The following is an 8,194-nucleotide window of genomic DNA, read 5'->3' on the forward strand; positions in this document are numbered from 1 at the left end:
TACAGCATTCTGATTGCTTCTTAATGAATTTATCCAGCAATTTGCTGCTCCCAGTGTGGGAGCACTGTCAGCCACTTTCTGCGCATGGACAAATTACGAGACTTTCAGTGGCAAACTATTTTGTACAGATCGAAAAACATACAACAGTCATATTGCACTGACAGTTAAACCCTGCAAAAGTGACATCTTCAACTTTTGTAGTCCTGTCTTCCTCAGTTGCGTGTAATATTACGGTATATTGATAATTTTTACTTGTGGACCGTCTGACAGCAACGGAAAAAAATACAATTTTAGTGTCATACGCGTTTCGCCTTTATTTTCTGCAAGGTATCATCAGTGGCAGGTTGCGTGGATAATTTCTTACATATCACGCTCCTGTTGCATTTTTGGTGTTCTTCTTCTTATGAATGTGTTCATAGTGCTGTGGAATGTGGGGAAAAAACCGCAAATTGACATCTTTATTGAATCTTCTCAAATTTCCACAGAGGACACTCACAACACAGGCGATCACGAAGGCTGCCCAATACATATTATTATTCACTGTCTGCAGCTCGTGGTCTTGCGGTAGCGTTCTCGCTTCCTGCGCACGGGGTCCCGGGTTCGATTCCCAGCGGGGTCGAGGATTTTCTCTGCCTCGTGATGACTGGGTGTTGTGTGTTATTCATCATCATTGACTCGCAAGTCGCCGAAGTGGCGACAACTAAAAAGAACTTGCAATACGGTGGCCGAACTTCCCCGCGTGGGGCCTCCCGGCCAACAATGCCATACGATCATCGTCACGTTATTCACTCACCTAGAAGGCAATATGGTTAGGTCAGCTACATAATTGTGCCCCACCTGCCCAGTCTGGGCGGCTTAGCAACGGCTCCCGCTGTAAGCCGCCAATGCCATTCGTTCCGTCCACAGGCTACCTCTGCCACGTAACCGTACATCATCAGGCATAATCGTCCTAGGAAACCAGCCGTACAATTATCACTGTAATTACAATTAAATATTACCATTGCAGCCGGAATCTGATGGCATTTAACAATGAGTGAAGTATCGGAAATATCTTCTCCTGACGCCTGTGGCTCCGGAAATATCAATAACTGTACCATTCTTATGACTGGACACAATTTTCCACGTAAAACTTTACACCTCAACACTGATCACAGCGAATCTATCACGCATCCCCTATTTAGTATAATTCTTTGCCAGTAACTGAATGCTGGTGACACCAAATAATCTTGAGCGAAAATCCGGATGGATGGACAAGTATCATTTGTTTTTCTTGAGAGTGGTGCCGGTGTATCTTAGAAAGAGAGATGTAATCGTTTTATACGCGACCAGTAATTCAAAACACGATCGCAACGGCTATGTTAATGTCACCCTGCATAAAAAGCGGTCTTGGTTAAACAGGCACACAAAAGTATTGCTAACGATATTCAGTTAAAAACTATACAAGTTTTATAAATCAAGGTATGGTATTGCTTCCAAATGAAGTGGTCTTTCACACAAATATCGTGACATTGAATACAAATGGTGATCGCTGGGGTGGGTATTAACAGACCGAAAGCGCGGGTGCACGTCGCCGGCGGTGTAGGCTCCTAATAAATTCACCATTCTCACCGAATACAGAAAGTGATTCGGCTAATGAACGTGGTATGAAGCCGCTATTTGCAACTTCCTCTTGCCGCCGCTAGATATTTCTCAGGCTAACAAACAGTATCTGTAATGCATTCTATCTTGATTCTTTGTGGGGTTCTGCAATATATCCACTGTGCTGCAGGCGAGGGAGGATTGAGAATGATCATATACAGTAGAGAGTGTGCTATGTAACGAATCATTTAAAAAATGCATCGCTAGATTGAAGTTATAAGAAATGAACAAAATCCTACGACCAGTACACCGACTTTTCATATCTATAGTGTTACGCTTTCTGGTACATATGTTTTCTGTGATTTGGAATAAGTTCTATCCATTGAACCCCATACTTGCGTTGGATCCTGTGAAGATGTCTTTTAATGGCTACAGCCACTAGTGAATCACATCTGTGGCACTCTCATATCTCGAAACGAGCCACCTTCTTTTCACGTATCTGCTAAGGACACTGTACAGCAAAACTCCATTGTGGCATTAGACAATCCCTCTGCATCTTGTAAGGTTCCTCAGTCTCTGCCATGTGATCATCCCCACTTAGTCGGAACTGGGCAGAAGTCGGAGATCGCTATATCTACCACTTTCTGCAGCCCATTGAGAAACAAGGTTAGCTGGTATAGTGTGGCAGGGCCCATGTTCTGACCATTCAGTGGAAATGGGAACACGTCTTAGCTCCACCAACCATGCACAGTGTATAAGGCCAGTGCCAAACGAAACTTTCTGCTGCAACGCTAGGTAGTAGAAAAGGCAATACGAGCAAGTATGGTGGTGTTTCTTATTGGGAAAATTAGGAAGAATCCAAATGATATGGGAACTGGAAGAAGGACGAGGATTTTGTTACTGCAGTGTAGTGTGTTTCCAAACAGTCTAATGAAGATGTGCATCCCTCAAGGTGCATTCATGTCTGTCACTCAAACATTCTCTCTGTCATCATTATTTTGTACCATCAAACAGAAAAGAACTATGAACTGTAAAAACCCTGCTAACATCATCCAGTAGACCACTTGATAAGATTTTACCGCATTCTCACTCTCGATATATCAGGAAACAAATACCGTCTGTGTGTTGACATTGACCATATGTGGTGATCCCATTAAATATACATGCACTGGTCCGCTGGAGCAGGTGCCCAGTAATCAACGTCGTTTGTGCAACCAGTGCAAAGTTTCATTGCCTGTACTGTAGGAGGACCATATCCAACAGACTATCAGTTACAAGATACGGTCCCTATGTTGTTGTTTGGTACATTATTTTTCTGCTGTAACATATTCATGCAGTGTAAGACTACAGCTGTGTACACAGCTATACATTTTGTTTTCCACCATGACTTCGAGGTCCGTGTCAGGCACAAAACCAACATTAGCACATTTCGATCCATTGGCTCTCACAGAAAACTGAACAATGCACAGTGTAAATTATGCTGCTGCTCCCACAGTACACAGGATAAATGAAATAAAAGACAGAGGCGGTGTTTATTACTGACGAAAATGCAGAAGATATCATAACATATGGAAACCGGAAGACTTTGCAGCATTGCAGAGCATTTGCAGACAGCTGTCCGAAGGTGATAACCTCTACATTTAATCTTATCTTAGCAGACTTCTTGGTTTTTCATTTTGATTGATTCTTCATTCTGCAGTCATGCACACGATCATTGATTTGGTGCTGGCTGGAAGGTGTTGCTCCCACCAAGACTCTCTCCATCTGAAACAAGTGGTCTGAGTCAATCATATGTTGTAATCAACAGCGTACCATTGAGTGGATGGGATGAACAAGACACCATCAATATGGGACAATGTACTGTAAAAAGCACCACAGATGGTAGTGCGATCAAGTTTATCGATTTTATCGGTTTTTCCGTAATTTCAACGCCGACCAATGACATAGCAGTACGCTACCCAATTTCTGCATCATCGCTAAACGCCCCTACACTACTTTCCAAGTACCATTGGTAGAGCACTTGCCCGCGAAAGGCAAAGGTCCCGAGTTCGAGTCTCGGTCGGGCACACAGTTTTAATCTGCCAGGAAGTTTCATGTCAGCACACACTCCGCTGCAGAGTGAAAATCTCATTCTGGTACCATATACTAGATCGCGAATGTAGAAAGATGACTATGCAGTACATCCATTCAATATTAGTTCTCGAACATATGTACCAAAGTATACCAGACAATGTCCTACTCCGATGCAGTTAGTTTATCTACATACGAGGGCAGTTCAATAAGTAATGCAACACATTTTTTTCTGAAACAGGGGTTGTTTTATTCAGCATTGAAATACACCAGGTTATTCCCCAATCTTTTAGCTACACAACACTATTTTTCAACGTAATCTCCATTCAATGCTACAGCCTTACGCCACCTTGAAATGAGGGCCTGTATGCCTGCACGGTACCATTCCACTGGTCGATGTCGGAGCCAACGTCGTACTGCATCAATAGCTTCTTCATCATCCGCGTAGTGCCTCCCACGGATTGCGTCCTTCATTGGGCCAAACATATGGAAATCCGACGGTGCGAGATCGGGGCTGTAGGGTGCATGAGGAAGAACAGTCCACTGAAGTTTTGTGAGCTCCTCTCGGGTGCGAAGACTTGTGTGAGGTCTTGCGTTGTCATGAAGAAGGAGAAGTTCGTTCAGATTTTTGTGCCTACGAACACGCTGAAGTCGTTTCCTCAATTTCTGAAGAGTAGCACAATACACTTCAGAGTTGATCGTTTGACCATGGGGAAGGACATCGAACAGAATAACCCCTTCAGCGTCCCAGAAGACTGTAACCATGACTTTACCGGCTGAGGGTATGGCTTTAAACTTTTTCTTGGTAGGGGAGTGGGTGTGGCGCCACTCCATTGATTGCCGTTTTGTTTCAGGTTCGAAGTGATGAACTCATGTTTCATCGCCTGTAACAATCTTTGACAAGAAATTGTCACCCTCAGCCACATGACGAGCAAGCAATTCCGCACAGATGGTGTTCGGTTAGACAACGAGGGACCCAGCGGGAACAAACCTTTGAATATCCCAACTGGTGAACAATTGTGACAGCACTACCAACAGAGATGTCAAGTTGAGCACTGAGTTGTTTGATGGTGATCCGTCGATCATCTCAAACGAGTGTGTTCGCACGCTCCGCCATTGCAGGAGTCACAGCTGTGCATGGCCGGCCCGCACGCAGGAGATCAGACAGTCTTGCTTGACCTTGCGGCGTTGATGACACACGCTTTGCCCAACGACTCACCGTGCTTTTGTCCACTGCCAGATCACCGTAGACATTCTGCAAGCTCCTATGAATATCTGAGATGCCCTGGTTTTCCGCCAAAAGAAACTCGATCACTGCCCGTTGTTTGCAACGCACATCCGTTACAGACGCCATTTTAACAGGTCCGTACAGCGCTGCCACCTGTCGGAAGTCAATGAAACTATACGAGACGAAGCGGGAATGTTTGAAAATATTCCACAAGAAATTTCCGGTTTTTTCAACCAAAATTGGCCGAGAAAAAAAATGTGTTGCATTACTTATTGAACTGCCCTCGTATTTCTAGCACTTCGATCATAGTGTGTAATTTACGATTATGATTGCCTCTATGTGGATGGGAGTCACAGACCATTTTCGCATTTTTAGGATAAAGTTGGAGACTGAAAGGCCTTCTTTCATTGTCTTTGACCGAACCTCCCTGCAACACTGTTGCCAATTTAATTTAAGCTGACCAGAAGTAGGAAGGTACTGTACCCACTACACTCCACATCTCGTTAAGGAGCAGAGTGAGCTGAGTCCATAACTGCTGTTCACTGAAGACTGTTCTGCACGAACCTTACTCACAGCACCCATCCAAGCGCACAAGATCTCTCCAGATACGCCCATGTCGATGAAGTTAACACCCCTTATCGATGTATACTAGATATGAGAGTATTGTAATGATATAACAGATGGTTGGGAAGAAACATGTGGTTTATGCATAATGGAGCTCGAGATGAACAGAGTTTGAGGCATTTTATGTAAATCAACCTAAAGTATTGTTCTAGCATCTGGGATCAGTACCAAAAAGGCATTGGTAAGAGAGAAATGGTCCTAGAACATAAACACATGCACACCTAAGGCAACGTATTTCTGCACTTAAACACACTATAACGTTAAAGCCAGATGGTTTCCAAAGTATTAGTCATGCGGAGTGCAACACTCTTAATACTCTAATGCAGGACATGTATGTCCAACATCTGACATACATGCAAGTTTTCTACCCCACTCATTACAGTGACAAACATTAAGATGATAAAACTACTTTCTTCTACACCAAAGAAAAAAACGTAGATTCTTTGTGATACATGCACGATGTAGCTTTCTGTAGGTGTATAGCACTCACTCTTCATCTCCGATCGCAGTTCAGAAATTATACTGTGCTCTCATCAGTCTGATAAAAGCAATGGGGAATATATGATGTGACGAAAGAGACAAAGATATAGCAGCGATGTTTGACAAGTGAAATTACATGCCAGGCTGCCACTAACTCAGTAAATAGAACATCTGTCAAATAGATGTATACACAGGGATTGCAAATTGTTTAATTATTCTTTCATCATCTGCAAAGCTCTCTCTCTCTTTGGGCAGTGGTACATTTAGTTCCTGTGACATCTTCAAGACATGTATGTGACAAAATTCTGCACATTGCTTGCACAACAGATTTAATAAGTCCTGAAGCAGTTTGTGTTCAACAACAACAGGTACCCAGTAGCCATGAAGGCTGCAGTAATTCCCAGCATTGAAGGAAGTGCTTAGGTGGCCCTGGCTGGTGGCTGGTGTGGTGTGGCCTAGCGCGTGGCTTCTTCCAGCAGCCATGGCTCTGGTGCATGGAGTGCCCACAACAAAGCTTTTCACATTTATTTAGCACAATATGTGACAGTATAATTACATTGTTCATTTCACTATCAGAATAAAAAAAAATCTGTAATTGTTTAATATTGTGTAAAGTGTTTAAACACCAATCTCAATTTTGAGGTGCATTGCTATTTCAGAAATAAATAAACAATATTCTTAAACAAATTGGTTAAACAAAACCTCGTGCACAGTACACTAGCCTATCAATGTGAGATCCTCTCAGTCCAGCAACTCAACACAGACTAAACGTATTTCCCACCAGTTTCCAACTAGGGGAAGGGAGGGGAGGAGATGGGGGAGGGACTGGGGACCGCCAACAGCGCCCTCTGGTGGTGGTGTTGTGTACTAGGTCATTTGTTCCCTAGACCTCAAGGTGTAGACACAAAATTTGATATTCTCGTCAATAAATGTAAATTTCGGGCCATTTTTGAATTCCTGCCATTTCCAGGGATAGAGGAGGGTGGAGTTAGGTTATTGGAGGTAGCCCAATCGTCCTATTACCTACCAAAATTTGAATTTCCCTCCGTGACGTCAGTGCCAAGATGCCACACCTATAGCCGCCATCTTGAATAAATTTGGCACCATTGGATAATGGAGTGATGCCCATTTGTCCCACTATTGAGACAGACAAGACAGAAATGTGAATAATATCCCAGTGAGACAAGACGAACACTACCCGATCTGAGTCGAATGAACACAATAGAATGTGGAAAATTGACTCCCATCTATGGGGAAACTGTCGCTCACCAATCAGAAACATTAACACAGCCAGTAACAAAAATGCAGCTCACACTCAGTAAGCATACGCAAAATGACAATAGGGATGATGTAACAGGAGCAGACAGTACCAGTGACCTGCTAAACCACTCTTGTTATGTAATTGACAGTATGTTGGACACATTAGCAAAATGGGTAAAGAAGGAAAAGGAAAATGCTACATGCAACAGGAAGGAACAAATCAGACAAGGATGAAGATGATGCAAAGGCTTACACCTTTGACAATAATGACAGTCTGAAGGCTAAAGTTTCAGCAAAGGAAGTAGAGTCAGTTTTGCTAAGTTTTGAAGAGGAGGAATTGTTGAAATAAGGGGATAGCAATAATAACGCGGTCAAGGTCAAGGAACCTATTAGCTGTGTTTACTTGCCACAAACTGTGAAATTTCAGGACAGCATTATAGATAACAATGTTGTGTGGGACGCAGTTGCTCAGAGACAGAGAGTTGTGTAGCTGACTTGCAACGAACGAAAGTAGAGAACATCATCAAGTGCTTTGATTTAAAATTGGTGGACCGATTGGAAAAGGCAGCTGAGAATGTAGAGATCGATGACCCTATGAATCAAAGTATAAATGTACTTGGAACTGAACAAAACTATTTAACCTGGAAACAGACCGAAAAAAAATTTATTAGATGACTTCTATGAGGAACCTGTTCAGACGCGAGTAACTAATCCTATTATAAAAACTAACTTCTCAAGAGTAACAGTGCATTATTTTCTTGATAGTTTGATTCTATTTCTAACAAGAATGAGTGAACAGTCATGAAAGTTACTGGTGTAAGACTAATAGATGGTACAGGAAAACTTCCTAGTGCAATACAGCATCAAGCTTTGACATCAACTGGTATAGGTGACGTACTAATAGATCATTCTTGTTCAATCGTTCTCAGTTTGAGTACTGAGATGTTAATTGGC

Source organism: Schistocerca americana, chromosome 3 (assembly GCF_021461395.2).
Source record: "Schistocerca americana isolate TAMUIC-IGC-003095 chromosome 3, iqSchAmer2.1, whole genome shotgun sequence".
Taxonomy (NCBI): domain Eukaryota; kingdom Metazoa; phylum Arthropoda; class Insecta; order Orthoptera; family Acrididae; genus Schistocerca; species Schistocerca americana.